The following is a 16,373-nucleotide window of genomic DNA, read 5'->3' on the forward strand; positions in this document are numbered from 1 at the left end:
AGCGGTAAAGGCATAATTTCGTGTTATATTCAAATTGTGAAATTTGTAAAGGGAACTTTACTGACGCGAATTGTAATGTATGAATATGGGAAACTCAAATGAAGTTGAAATTGAAAACGAATTTGCTCTGTAACACGTTCTAGTTAATAATTTTACATATTTCACAAAAATACAAAAGTTTTTTATTATTGAAACCGACAAATTGATGCTTTTAATATGAAATGCAAACCAAAGTCAATTGTTTAGTTTCAACCAACCTCCATCAATTGATAGAAAAGGATGAATAAAGCGATCGGTAACCGATTCAGATAGACATGTTCAATACAACAAAAATCCGGGCAAATCCCCAATTCAAACCAAAATGCTGTAAATATTTCATTTATCGTCCACAAAAAGCCGAATTCATTTTATGTGTGAATTGACGGGATGGAATGACAAACTTTCGCAACCAAAGCGATTCGAACATCAGCTAAAACACTTGTTTACCGTAAGTGTGTTGAATGAATCGTTCGAGTAAAAAGTGCCGATAAAAATCGAGTACGAAACCGTCAAACGATTTTACATCAATTTCTTTGCGCAACTAATTTTCTGTTTTTCGCTGCTTCGCCAGCTACAGGCACGGAAGCCTTAATCGCCTCTAGCATCGATACAATTTAAATCAGAATAAAACGAGCAAAACGAATCGATCTCTATCCTATCGAGAGCAAATCGCACGACTAAAGACGTTCTCTCGGGCGGAATGCTCGGAGCGATTGGAAATACTTGTGTCTAAAGTTCGTAGAGAAAAAGTTAATTGGTCAGTTTTTGTCACTGTGACGTCCCGTTACCACTTCGACTAATCTCTCTATTTCCTTCTGGGATACTTACCTCTAGATTTTTGTCGCAACTCGGAAACTTTGTGCTAAATTAATTACATGTAGGTTAGTAGATAGTTAGTTAGTCGGTGTAGAGATACACTATGCAGGTTTTTACAATAAGTAGGTTCGGTTTCGGGGTGAATGACTGACCAAAAACCTAACCCAAACTTTTGAGTTGTATGGTTTAGGTTTAATTAAAAATTACTGAGAAGAAATATATTATTATGCTCAGTTATATTCGAGCTGAAAACCAACGTTTGTCTAGGCACAAATTATTCTCAAGCTTTCGCTGCAGCTTTGAACCCTAGCAAAGCCCCCGGGACAAGTGGTGAGGGAGCTCAGATTGGTTGGGGTCGGTGTCCATTCGATACTACGTATCATTGTCTTCGCTTCTTTCAGTTCTTTCCCTTACTTTCACCTGACAGATTTGCTTAGAAAACAAAATTTATTTTTACCGGCTTCCGTGAAATTTCAAAGAGCTTGAACGGTTCGCGGTTAATCGGTTCAAAGAAAATTTTGAGTGAACGTCAACGAAATTTTAAGAAAGCGTTATAAATTGTGTCCTGATTCAGACATCTTTCAATTGAAATTTATGATCTATTGTTCGGAAATTATGCCATCTACTTAAACCCCCGGCATCGAGAAGGGCTGAAATTATTATTAAAGAAACAAAATGTTAAGAGAATGAGATATTAGTATTATGATAAATCGAGGTATTTGAATAATAAATCATGAGCTCAAATAATTCTGTGCGAATTTATACCATGTTTGTTTTAAGATATTGGGTAGATATTTTACCTTCCTATCTCAAGGGCAAAAATAATTCAATTAATATTTACGTAGATAAATAAAATTTGTCAAGTATTTAAGTAAGTATTTAAATAAAAGCAAATACTATGTGCACTTGTACAGTTTTGCGAAGCTTATCTTGTTCTCAGTGTGCTCTGTCAAGCGCGCTTATCCCCGACACGCGTCTCTGGCGCATGCTCTTGCGCATACATTTTAAGAGCTACAATTCAATTTACTAACCAAATCTATTTTAAACCTTAGAGACTATGACTTACGAATCTAAATGAAATATTTGTGGCAAAAATTCCTGAAAATGTTGCAAGATAACTAAATCATAATTATTTACAGTTTGGGCCGAGTGTCGTTAACAATTCATTTGGATGTAGAATCGTATTATTTCTGCGTAATAACCAAGTTATCAAAGACTTTTACCAATAATATACCAAATAAAGGTTCAAATGTATCGCCACACATATTAATCGAACGTGTATATATTTGTTTTGTTACGTGATCTGAATATTAGCAAACAAGATCAAAATCCAAACGCTCCCACGTTTTTATTTGCACGTCCATAAAAAACACGATCGTCGATATTTACATTGATTGTTGTTCTATTGTTTATATTCACAGAGTTTGGCGCGTTGATTACACTATGGTGTCGCTGTCATCAAATAAAAGATGCTATGAGAGAAAGTCATCAGTCATTATGTGGAGGAACAATGAGAGTGGCAAGTCACGTCGCGTCGTTAGCCGAGCCCACAGAGACAGGGCATGCAACCAGATCCCTAAATACTTCGGTTGGCCTCAAGTGTTCCCGAATCTGTGAAGTCATGATTACGGGTCGTGGCCCTCAAATTTTCGTAATTAGCGCCGTTACGTATTGTCTTAATGCTAAGTTTTACTTGAACACACTATTACTTTGGCTTTCGAGCTTGATGATGATGCTGTGATGAAAATCAGTTTTTGGGGTAATTTATCAAGTTCAAATTATGAAGCTACTTTATCTACGTTTTAAGAGATTTAAGTATTTACATTTAAAAGTACAATTGACTATCTTAAGTGCCACGGTTTTTAGCTTGATACGTCGCCCACCCATAATTTTGTTCAAAGCCTAACTCGTTCACTCTTCAACACGAGTTACGGCTTAATCTTTATTTACTCACTGAAAGCAGAATATAGACCGTATCAAAGATTATAAGCCTGGAAGCACACTAGATGGGTATAAATTGATGTTTTGATGCTGCCTACACGCCACTAAGCGCTATCGTCACTCCACGACCGCAGGGAATCGGCGTAATCCGCTACCTACTGCTGCTCCACGATAACTGGTATCCGGCGTCGTCTAACCGCCCCTTAACGGGTTGTGGTAACGTGTTATTTGTAAAATACACTGTAATACTGTCGATATTCAGTGCACTTTCTAGTGTATAGGCACTTTATTCAGGGAAAGATGAGACACTTTGATAATGGTGCTCGTACGGCATTGCTTCATTGCTACCGCCATCACGTAAATCCAGAGTTATTATTGCTTCACATCTGTGAAAATAATTCCATGAATACTTAATTGATTTGATTCAATCATTCTTGTTGTGAATCAAATGAACATCCAACTCCTACATTTCAATAACAATAATATCTGTAAGTAACTAGTGAAAAAGTAGGTATAACAATAACAACGAACTCTAAACCAAAACCGTAAGTTATCATTTTAAGTTGACTTCAAAAACTTCCTTTCAATAATGGTTTCCCCGTAGAAGATTCTATCTTTTCCGTCAACAATACGTAGAGTCGTTAGAGCAAATTGCTTGACGAGCCGAGCAAGAATCTGCATGAACCGTTACTACACGAGAGATTTTCGTGACTAGATGGCTGGTTCACGTAATTGCTGGGGGCTCCGAATAAGCTACTGTTTTGGGAATGTATAAATTTCACATGTGTCCCCTCTTTTAACAAGGTATTTGCTAAGTAATTTATTTAACGCATTCTTAGACCGTCTCATGCAAGCCGCAAGCTGTATTATTTTTCTTAATAAAGTTTCAAAGTGAAGTAAAGCAGCTACACATTATTTCCTTCTACTCGCATATTCTTACGCTGACGTTGCAATTTAGCTTAAAAATAGACTTCATCGAGAGTTGACCAACGCAGATGTGTAATATCGCCCAGAAAGAAATTTCACAAAGTAATTTTCGTGCGAATTTTTTATAAAAGTTCAAAGCGAGAGCAAAATTGAAATTTGTTGTTTGAAAAACTTCTATTTGCATGTAAGCAAGTTGAGTAAATAAACCTTTGATTTTAATTTACAGTTTTAAATACTTTCTCAAATCAACAGACCGTGTCACAAGTCATAACAACAAACATCAACGCCACTGCCCTCAAAGGTATGTGTGCAATTGCAATGGTATTTTCGTACGATCAAATGTAGAGCTTATTCACTGGTGATAAGAGCTTCGGTTTGTCTTGCATGCCGGTATAGAGGGCCGTCGATAATCGCTATGCCCCGAGCACTCAGGGTACCGGCCAGACTTAGGCTCCCAGTCCATTAAAGTAGAGCGCAGATGTAAACAACAGGATAACACTAGATCTCCGGTCGGCTGCTTGTTTGGTTGCCATAAATCTAAGCTCCAACGGAACATTAACGAGTTTTATGCCCTACAATATGGGAAATACAAAAATTGTGCTTTTATATCCAGTGGGTAAACCATTTCCCTGTATAAGTGTCTTTTAACATAATATTTTAAGTTCATTGTTATTATGTTTCTTAGGCTCACCTTTACTTTAACCGTAACTATAACTTAAACCGGTGTTTTGTCCATACAAAACACCGGTTTAAGTTATAGTTAGTGCTTTTTAACTCCATAGTTTGACAGACTTTTATTGTTTGTTAAAAATAAGAGATATGTACCATCTTTACCCAAGGGTAATTTATCTTGATCGTAGCGTGCACAACCGTTCGCTTCTTTCGCCTTGGTGTAATGGCAGCCTTAAAATGGGCAACAGAACTAGTTTCCACATCGTAACATCTCAAAAAAGAGCGCATCAATCATTAGAGCACTTTCTAAACTCTTTGTTGGTATTGTTACACTTATCTTTTGTCAGGCGAAAATACTATTAGGTCGTATTGCAGCCTTTTGTAAAATATGATCGATATTAAATCGATTCATTTGATTTGACACGAAAAGTGAATCGAATTAGAATCGACAATTGAACGTGTTCGTGAAGGTATACAACTAATTTTATCGATAATAAGTTATGTAATTCAAACACCAGCAGAGAAGATTGTGCCGTATTTATTAAATAATAAGAACTATAACTAATCGAGATATTCTAAGGTGAATCACATTTTATGCTTGCACAAGAATAATTTTACAATATTGCGTGATTGCTTAATTAGTTAATTGATACTTTAAGACAGGATTTCTAAACTTTTTATAGTCCCAGATCTTTTTCAATATGTAGGTACACAATCTGACAGAGCAAAACTTTACGTAACACAAAACAAGATCATTTTAGCTGGTATATTATTGCTATCGTTAGTCCCTTTTTATAGAAAAATTAAAAAAAATACTAGGTTAGAACTTAGCTTCAAGAATACCAAGTTTCGGTATCTAATTGAATAATTACATCAGCATCTAGTCCTTAAAGCTATTGTAATAAGCTATAAAGTTCTCAATACCCATATTAATTCAGACCAATTAACGAAGAAGGGGTCTCCAAAATCTATACCAAACTTAGCATCACCCACCTTCGCGTTTTGTGTAACCGTGATTATAGTCCCCACAGATATGGATTAGAGTAGATACAGCAAGTTGATCGTCAAAGCGTGCCATTCCGATATGTCCAAATGGACATACATGGTCGAGTGATGTTCATGTAATCCGATTACAACAATCGGATACGATGATTTTACGAGGACAGTAGTACGAACACGGTAGAGAGAAGAAATTATTTACGGATTGAGAATTGTAATTAACAGCAACGAGTAACAAATATGTAATTAGAATAAAGTAGCAGTAGAAGATTAGTATAAAGTAGCATTGTTTTTAATACATATCCTGCGATGTACCTACTCTTAAGAGTTAAAACCATGGTCCCTGTATGTGGTGCACTCATACCGATCACAAGGAACCGTACTTACTTATAACAATAAGACACACACTGATCCATGTATTCATGCACTTGACCAATATTTGTCTTGAAACGCTGGTAGGGTAAAAAAAAACGAGATTTGACGATTTGTAAGAATTAATTTATTTAAAAAGGTAAATAAAGATGTTTTTGGTTTTGTATTTAACAAATTATCAGTTTTATCGGAATTAATTAATTGTCGAATCGAGTCACACGATATCTTTCGATGACTTTGCGAATGCAGTACGATGATACGATTATTTTTACGTTGCGGCAATCACTAAAATTCGCTAAAATGACACTAATGACGTTTAAAAAGTGGCACGCTCGGCTTCATACAAATTTTTTCACATGCTGCATCTATCTATATAAACGGGACTATTCCCACCTCTCGTTCCCACCACTGCAACTCCTGTGTAGCCAGGATCTACAGCTTGAACGCCACAAAAACCCAACCAATGAAGGTCAAGTTTGTCCCGGGGGAAAGTTAAACTGTCATTGGACCCGCAACGAAATTAATCAGAAGAACATAGGAGGAGTTCGAAATTAAGGTTCGACTTCCCTCCATTGCAAAGCGGATGACAGGTGATAAACAAAGGTTTAAAACCTTTAAGGAAAAGATTATGCACCACGGACAATAAATTAAATTAAGGGGGCCTATCTTATGAGCAATTANTTGTATTGAATTAAGCATTATATCACGTTCATGTTTCCAAAGATCACACTCCCACAAGATATGATGGGCAGACTGCTCATGACTGACATCATCAGCATCTATCTATATCTGTGATAGTCCCCTAGTAGGGGCTAAGGTCGTTGCACCGAGCTCTAGTTCGGGCGATAGTGGATAAGGCACAGTCAACACCGCCGGCCAAACAAAGGACGCACTTTGTTTTGCCTTATTTCGCAATGTGTGCTCACCGCCTTCCTGTGTGGTTGCCAGTTAGATGTAACTTCCAAAAATTGCTTTGGAAATTGGAAACCGAATACAAAAGATTGAAAAGGTATTCCGGTTATCGAAACGTTATTGGTTTTATAAAAGTTTTGAGCACTGCAGTTCTTTTTTATCTTAATGAATCGACGAGCTTCAAAGTTGTTTTTAGTTTCGCATTCCATTAATCGATTTGATTGTATAGAATTTGACAAAATATTACAGGAAATAAGTCGATATCACTCAATGCGTTATTTTAACACATGTAGGCAAGAACCGGAAAGTAGGTATGACATAGATCTAGATTTCTTCATGCTAAGGTATTCAAAAACAGTCTCACGCATGCATACATAACAATTTGTTCATTCTTTATAACAAAAGGAAACAGTTGAAAATCGCAGCTCGCATAATCTGTGTAGGAATTCCATTATCAAATTCTGTATGCAAATAGCTAACTACCGTGCATCTTTTGCGTTCTGTTCGTGCTTTTTAAGGCAGTGCGTGTGAAATTTGAAGCATTTGTCATTTGTTTATTCTTTGTGACCAGACAAACAGTTGACAATCGCGACCTATAAAAGTGTTCTTTCATCAAATCCTCGCTGGGTAGCATTGTTATCAACATGTGAGAATAGAACAGTTTGTTTATTCCGCGTGACAAAACGAAACGGCAGAAAATCATGGCGCACGTAATTAGGCAGGTAGTTGTGTGAGGGCAAATAGTTGTACTTCAAAAGCCTCCTCCGTCCGTTACTCAACAACACGGCTCATTAGAACCGGGCCGTGGGAAGCTACGCTTGTTTAGTGCTGTGCGATACTGTGACACCGTTGTCGATAATTGATTAGTCTAAATTAAAAAAAAAACTTGAATATAACCATTTCAAGTTATTTCAAGTTGTCTTTGAATAGTAATAGAAATAATCCACCTCTGACTTCAATCCGTCTTCTTAATTTTAAAATAAGTACTCGTATCTCGACATGGTATAAGATGACAAGCTAAATTTCCCTCCAATTTGTAAGCTCTACAATAACATTATCAACAAAATATAAATAGTTCATCTCTTATTTTAACTTTATATCATGTTACACATAACTACCATAAAATGTTAGAAAGAAAGAAAAAAACATTTATTTCGTACCTACCAAAAAATTAAACAATAAGTACAATCAACTTAAAAAGCCAAATACATTGTACCAAATTGGTCTCTGGTTAATTATAACATTTACAAACAAACCAGTTGTTCGGCATGGTATGCATCCGAAATGTGCTGTTGTAACGCGTCGATTCTACAAGAACGAAAACACCAAACATCGATGTTTTTTAGTAGTAAAACATCGACATGTCGTAAGCTCTACGTTTGCAAACAATAGCGGCTGCGAACTAGCGAATGCATACGAGCGTGGCCCAAACACTACCCGGTCTTAGCCGCGTGAGATACTGCGCTTAAGATTTGCGTTTTATTCCCAGCTGCCCCCTTCAGTGTCGCCCCCACTCGGGGCAGTTGGGAATTAATATACAAACTTGTGAAAATCGGTTATAAGATAACAATATTGTAACATTACAAATTATAAGACATAGTAGCTTCTGTCTATATGAGTGTGATATTTAAAAACTACCTAACAGATCATACGGTTTTTGGAGGTGACTGGGGCATTTTCGTTGATTAATTCCCAGGTGGCCCCATTGGGGGCGGCACTGGAGGGGACAACTAGAAATAACCCAGATTTGCGAGCTCTAACTCAAGTAGAGATTGATTCGGTTGCGATAGCTTGTGCCAAAATCTACCTGTCTATGTTATGATTGATGAAATCGTCATAAATATTAGTATAAATTCAATCGTAAGTAAGATACTTTATCAAAACAATTTGATATTCATCCGTTTTGGCAGGTGTTAAAAATAGTACAGTCTATTGACTGTACTATTTTTAACACCTGCCAAAACCTGATTTTTAATACATTCTTAGTAAGCGTTTATTTATTCAGTTTATTCAACAAAGCACTCAAGGTATTATGATTTCTTGTGTCAGTCAATCAACGTCTACAAAAACACGTAGGCACATAAGTATTAACAAACTTTCTGAGAAGAAGGCACCGGCTTTCTTGACTTTGCTCAGTAATTGTTTACTTTTTAATTTTCAGCCGGTTAAAAAGTTCGGAGTAAAGTTGAAATGTAAAATTCATGGAACGATTAAAGTTATCAAAAATCTAGCGGGCAAGCCGAATCCCGGCCATAGGCGTATTACGCGGGAAATTTCATCTTGTTTAAGTTAAATCGTAACTTTTTACGAGCGCCTGTCACACGGATCCTACGGACTGGTTTCGGCCAGTAACTTACATTTTTATGTTTAATCCGAGATAAGTCCATTTAAAAAAAGTAATAATGCCGAAAAAGTATTTTTTCTTCAATTATATTTCACTCATATTGCCAGAATGATGTAATGACCTAAGAAAACCCAAGATTGAAAATTAACAAGAAAACACTACCACGTTCTTTTCGGAAAAGTAGCTTTATGTAAATTAAAAAAAAGAAACTGTCGCTATAGGCTTATCCCATTGCTAATATTAGACCAGAACAAATAAACGCAATCCGCTCACGTGATACAGATTACTCTCCTTTATTAATCTTTCACTAGCTTTAAACACATAAAAATGATACAATATGCCTACCGTATCGTTAATGATATAATGATACGTTCTATTTATTTGTATAATTTTATCTCAATTAAATAATTACATTACTTCTATTTTAATAAGTAATGACAGCATTGACTCTACATTTATCAAGGTATTCTGCAACTATTTTATAGGTACTTAAGTTTGATGTAGGTATTCTGCACTGTTGACTGTACTGGCAATGTATATCTTTTATTGAAGCTTCTGTTTTTTTATACTATTCTGTGAAATTGTAAATTCGTTAAAGAGAAAAAAATGTTCTTTTCATCACGAAATTCGAACGTCTTTAGCGGTATAATAAATATCATTATTTTTTCACACCTGAACACTTACACTGTTGGAAGGTATCCAACACTCGACCCCAGTTTACGAATGTTCTTTGCATTCACTGCTCTCACTTCAACCACTTGAGATGTCACTAACAAAACCGTCAATGTATTGTCAAAAGATCTCAAATATTTGAGCGACATTTCGTAATATTATAGCGCTTGTAAACGAGCGTGGTTTCGTATCTTTTATCATAAAACTCGTTGAATTTGGAACGGCAAAAATGTCCGGATTTTAATGGATGTTACTATTACTCATTCACTAGACGAAGCAGCAATATTTTTCTCTCACCCACATGCTCATTAGTTGACTAATTACATAGCTTGTTGTATTACGAGTAATCAGTCGAATCCGACGGAAGTGTCAAAACACGTCGAAAAATCCAAGTCGAAATTTACAATAGACGTTGAAAAGATTCTGGCAAGTTGAATCTCAATGAAGTTTATTATCAAAACAAGATTTACGAGGTGCAGTTTCTCAAACCGCGTAAACATTTTGCGGGGTTGAAAAAAAGTGGCCTATTTTCGTACCGCGCGTCGCGATGTATAACTTACGGGTATGTCACAAACTGAATTTAACTGCACCACGATAGGATTCCGTTTAGAACTGCTAGCCGTATATCACTGGATATAATTACGCTAACGACGTTAACCGCCTCTGATACCGGCTACTGTCTAGAATGTTTGGATTTATATCGCATTAGATTATTCTCGCGCGTTTTGGTAGTATTTATACAAATCTCGCGAACGGTTACCGAGCAGATGCGCAAGATTTCGAGATTAAAATGTTTGAAATGTGGCTGATGGGATTAAAAATATATTGGCATAGTATGATTAAGCAATGACAGATGTAAGATTATGATTCATGACATAGATTGCGTTATTGATCAAGATTTTTTAATCCTACGATTCCATGCAAATAAAATATTCCTCGGAAAGTTTTGGAATTGAAGATGTAACTGAATGAAAAGTTATATAAGAAAATGATCTTTAAACTTTTTAATCGACGTTTAACTAATTACAATTAATGAATGTAGAGCTTACGTTTACAAACTCAAAAATAATCGTTGGAATTTTGATGGAGTTATTCTCAAAGGCAAACGATTGTCATTACAGATTTTGCATTTTACCATTTATTCGTCACTGTCATCAATAAGCTAATTCCAGTTCAATTTTCCACAGCAAACACAAATAAAATATCGTTTCCAGTCTCGATGTTGGAACGGTGCGGGCATTCCAAACGCCATGCTGTACTAGCATTAAATTACTAAGACGATAGCCACACTCGCACCGAAATATCAAACGGGATCTGTCAATTTGCAATCTTAAGCTGAGCTATCACTAAAACGTATAAAAACATCTGGCACGACACGACCCGCGGCAGATGCTCGACATCAAGACGTTATGGAGGGCAATCCCGATCACATGTTGTAAGAAAAAGTATCGTATCGATTGCGAACGGATGGCGATACGATATTCCTGGAATTGCGGTCCGTGGCACGCGCCTCGCCGTAACAACTTGGATGCGTTCACCCTTCACATTAGGGGGCGTCCATTAATTACGTGAGACAATTTTGGAAAATTTTTAACCCCCCCGCCCCCCTTGGTGAGATTTGGTGAGATTTTACCAGACCCCCTCCCCCTCCCCACAATCTCACGTGAGATTTTTTAAAATACATATTTCCAATGTAAGGGTTAGCTTCGATTAGGATTTCATATAAAAAAAATTGTTTCTTCTAATTTCTTTACTGTTTAGACGGTTTAACTTACCAACTTCGATTGCTATTGAACCTATGAACTAAAGTTGACGAACGAATTTTGATGGCTGCCGGGCATGGGAGGACATTTTCTCGAAATTTGACCCTTTTTCTAGCTGAAAAAAATTACGTGATATTTATCGAGACCCCCCCTCTCCCCTACGTGAGATTTAGTGAGGTTTTTCTTGACCCCCTCCCTCCCCTAAACGTCTCACGTAATTAATGGACGCCCCCTTACATTAACGAGGGTGAGAGCGGTGTCTATTTTAATATCGTGTATACCTTCGATCAAATTGATAAGTGCGGATATGGAACAATATCATTATCCTTTTTGGGTTAGAAAATCTTTCTGTTTTTTACAGAAATAGGATAATTATTAAGAAGATTTAAGTTGGATTTTCTATCCAAATGCAATATTTTCTTAATTTTCTTATTAATCCTTAATTCAGTCAACCAAAATGGCAAGTTATAGTTATAATAATCGTAATACCACGCTTTCTATACTGGCATTTAAAGAATTGTTTGTTAACTCGTTCGCTACGCATCAGTGTTTGCTTCAGTGAACTTCCTAACACCTTTTCTATATTTCTTTAACGTTTCCCGAAAAAGGTCTTGAAACGTAATAATAACGTTACGTTTTTATTATCAGTATAACTAGTCGTTTGCCGTTACGTGTGGGGGAATATTCGCGGATTTGTTACGACTTTACCGTATCGAGTGCTCGAGGGGAGAAATCGTGCGAAAGATCATATCGAGAAAAATATTTGCGCTTGGGGAAAGCTTCCAATATTGCGACGAATAAAACTGTGTTTATTTAATTCATTTTTCGCGAAAATAAATAAACCTTATCCCAATCAATATAGAGTACCATGTACAGTCATCTCAAATAGTCCGTGACAAAAAATTATCGTCTTTGTAACAATGAGGATCATTTCGATTTTTAGCTGTGAATGCAGATTTATAGGGCTAAGAAATCCTTAATACACAGTCCAAAAATTTTTGTTCTACGACAAAAATTGACGAAGTTATGGCCAAATTACTAAAAAAGTTCACTGACCGCCCGGCGCGGGGACGATGACGTCATTATATCCGATCCGAACGCTGCCGGCGTACTGCGTGGATAGAAAATATTTTTTTCTAGCCAAACTATCAGTTTTAGAGAAAAACTTATAATGACATTTATTCATCAGAATAAAGTAAGCTATCGATAGGTAATTTTTAAAAATAGAAATTGTGAAAAATAATGCAAAAAATCCATACGCTCATACGATTCAATGGAACGCAGAGACGCGATTGGGGTCTCCGCGGTGGTATATTTGGCGATTTATTCAAATAAAGTGTTCATAAGTGTTGTTAGAGTCATATCTTCTTCCAAGTAAAATATAAAAATGTATAAGTATTAATTTATTTACTTCTAACAATAAGGTATAAAAAATTACTGGTCGATAGGTTACTTTATTTTGATGAATAAATGTTATAAAAAGGTGTTTTCTAAAACTGATAGTTTAGCTGGAAAAAAATATTTTCCATGCCAATAGTACGCCGGCTGCGCTCGATTCGGATATAATGACGTCACGCGGCCCTGCGTACGTTGACTTTTAGCGGCAAAAACGGCCTATGTTTATTACTTAATATCTTCGTAAGTAATGGTCCGATTTGGATAATTCAAAAAGATATATCTTTCTTATGTCTTAAAGATTAACGTAGATACTAGTTTTATTGAATTTTCTACAACAGTACTGATCCTCATTGGAATGAGGTTGTATTGTCAACTTTTTGGCCACTGTGTGTCACAAATTATTTGAAGCTGACTGTACGTACTCGTATTGTCAAAAGTATTAAACTCTATTCTTACTATAGCTTTCGTGTACGTATGGCATTACACCTTCGTTTGTAGGTTTCCTAAGATCCTTTAGATGTTTTACCATATAAACGTCATTCAATAGATAAATTGTAAATAATTTTAAAAGAAAATTTTGTGTCACACCGCCTGCGTTAATTGCTCTTGAATGAAAAGATATTCTACAAGCAAATGTTAATTAAGGGCCTTTTGATAGAACAAAAGGTCAAAGTATCAAATGCTCGTTATTTAATAACCTTTGAGTTTGATGTAAGAAATATAGGAGTTTTATCTTTATAGTCATGGTACTCAGTTTCATATTAATTTAAAAACACTTTTATTTTAATATTAATCATCTGTGCGCTAAAACTGTATTTTGAATCCCTTATTGACGTTCAGATGGAGTGGAAAGAAGTTAAAAGAGGTACCCTTCAGACTTTTCCAACGTTGTTCACTACTAAACAAATTACCGTATTAAAATCATCGGTGACCTTTACGGCTTTCAACATGTTAACAACAAACTTTCCCAAGAACAACTCTATTTATGAAATGCGCAATGGAAAATTGACGAGTAGGTACTGCACCCTGTTAATTTATAACTATCACAAAGTTTACGCGCCCTATCAAAACCTTTGTATCCACGCACCCATAACCGTAACCTGCTGAAAAGCAGTACCTAAATACCGTTAGCCTTGTGTAGAGTTTACACAAACTTCTCAGAAACTCGGCGCTGACGCAATTCCGGTCATGATCCACACTTCGACGCGAATTTACAACTCTTGGAGCCAATTTCCGAACGGCACTCTGCTCTTTATTTAATTTCCGATATCGCTTATTCTCCTTTCCACTTTTTTCCTTTTTCATTTAATTAAAAACTTAGGTTAACATTACAACCAGCCTCATTTAATTATTGATGTTTGACGGGCTAAATACAACACGGGCATTATTAAAGAAAAAAAGGTTTAACCGAGCTCCTAAATTAAATTCCGCGTCAGGATTAACTTGAATTACGCAATTAGGGAAAATAAATTACTATAAGGATTCCGAGGAGCCGACGGTAAAGGAAACATTATATCGGTTACAGGGGAGATGATCCAAAAATATCCTGGAATAATGTACTAGTGTAGGTATACAAAGTGAACTACGTGATTAGATTTACGTTAAATCCATGGGATATTCTTTCATACTTTCTTAAGCCTCTCGCAGACAAAGCGGCGGACACGTCAGTTATTGCATTACACCTCACCACGTCATTTCACACACAATGACGCTCGTAGCATGCAGTCGAATTGTCTGTGTCGTATTGTATCGGCTGTCTGCCAGAAGCTCAAATATAATGGAGAAAACAAAAGTTTGAGAACGCACTGACAAACAGATAAGTGGGTGGATTGTCCCTTTCAACACAATCTCGAAACAAGTGACACCCAAAAATACAATGGACATTCAACTTTCAGGAATGAAAATGGGTATAATAAATATTTGTGGCTTGCCCTATTTTCTTTTGTTTCCAAGATCTCTAAACACTTATCTATCAATACTAGATGGATATTCGAATGACAATATCTGGATGTCAAAATAAGACAAATGTCTTTATTAAATTTTGTTCCTCAGGTGAGAATTATAATAACTGAGACGTACATCACTCGGATAAAACAAGGAAGACAATGATTGATACAAGGAGTGGTGGAAAAAAATACGTTTTCATTCGGGACCCCACCTCCCCTTTTTTACCGCCCGTCATAACTGGGCTGTGGGCCGAATATTAAATTTGCTTCGTCAGTGGAAAGCCAGGCGACGCAATATTGTGACGTTTGCTCCGAATGCTCAAATGAAGTCGGTGCGTCAGAGTCGTCACGTTTCAGTCATTTGTTTAGCAATGGCGGCCGAGTACCATCGCGGGGATAAGCACCTGCATAACACCGTTCTGATTAAACTGTATTAAGACAAACAAAACACCATCGCAATGCAGTAAACGTCAGCCACCCCTCTCACCACAAAACATAAATAACCTCCTTCTATTCCGGAATATTCTTATTAAGTACCTATGTACTAGAAGGTTAAATCTGAACCACCTCTAATTTGGTAGATAAAAGCTAAATATTTCAGTAAAACTTAGTTATTTAAAACACTAACGAGGTAGTTCTTGCTCAAGACACTTCTTTATAAAAACTCAAGTTGCTGTCAAAAACCGATTCGAAAAGCCTTTGTAATATTTCTTAATTTCTACTCACTTACGCTTAATAACGTTTCAATTACGGAGCTGGCACAAAGACGACTTACCTGAAATCAAAAGATAGTTGCTAATTAATTTCACGGCACAATTAAAATTAAACGCTCCTGACGAAAATTAAAGCACCCACTACAATGGTGTCGATTTAACTCGCTCAAATCTGATTGAATGTTTCTAACAATAGTCTCACTTTGTAATTAATTAAATGCTGCATGAATTAAGCGGAATATTTTAGCCTAAAGCATCGTCGTTTAGCGAGTATCTATTGTAGCAGGACCACGTTTAATAAATTCCCTTTTGACGACGTAAATATTAACAGGCCTTAACAACTAAATATGGATGGAGATATAAATAAAAGTGAATAATACAAAACTCGCTCAAAATATACTCAGAATATTAAAATAGATGGTAAGTAAGTATGTCAAAAATAGTTTAATGTGTTCGACACCGAAATAAACAACATGAACACAATCCACGGGATTACAACATCCGACCTGTGGAAATATTTGTTTACGAGTACCGGATTAAAAAAACAGTAACGCAAATCCTCACAACGAATATGATAATACCTATTAATATAAATATACCTAAAATATAATTTAAAGATTCTTAATGACAGTTAAATGTATCACAACGCCATAACTCTTCCAGCCGCTCCATTGCCATGCAATTAGGCTGGAAAAAAACAACTAAAAACTAAAAGTAAAAAAAACTAAAAGTGCATGCCCGAGACAGATGTTGGCGCAGCGGTGCTGAGCGATTGAGGCAGGTGTAACGGAATAGGGCTGTCCCGACTGATCAATAGTTTTTTATGTAATTACGACATTCAAAAAACGCTTCTTGTCAA

Source organism: Ostrinia furnacalis, unplaced genomic scaffold, assembly GCF_004193835.3.
Source record: "Ostrinia furnacalis isolate ACB-3 unplaced genomic scaffold, ASM419383v2 OfSCF4694, whole genome shotgun sequence".
In the NCBI taxonomy this organism is placed as follows: domain Eukaryota; kingdom Metazoa; phylum Arthropoda; class Insecta; order Lepidoptera; family Crambidae; genus Ostrinia; species Ostrinia furnacalis.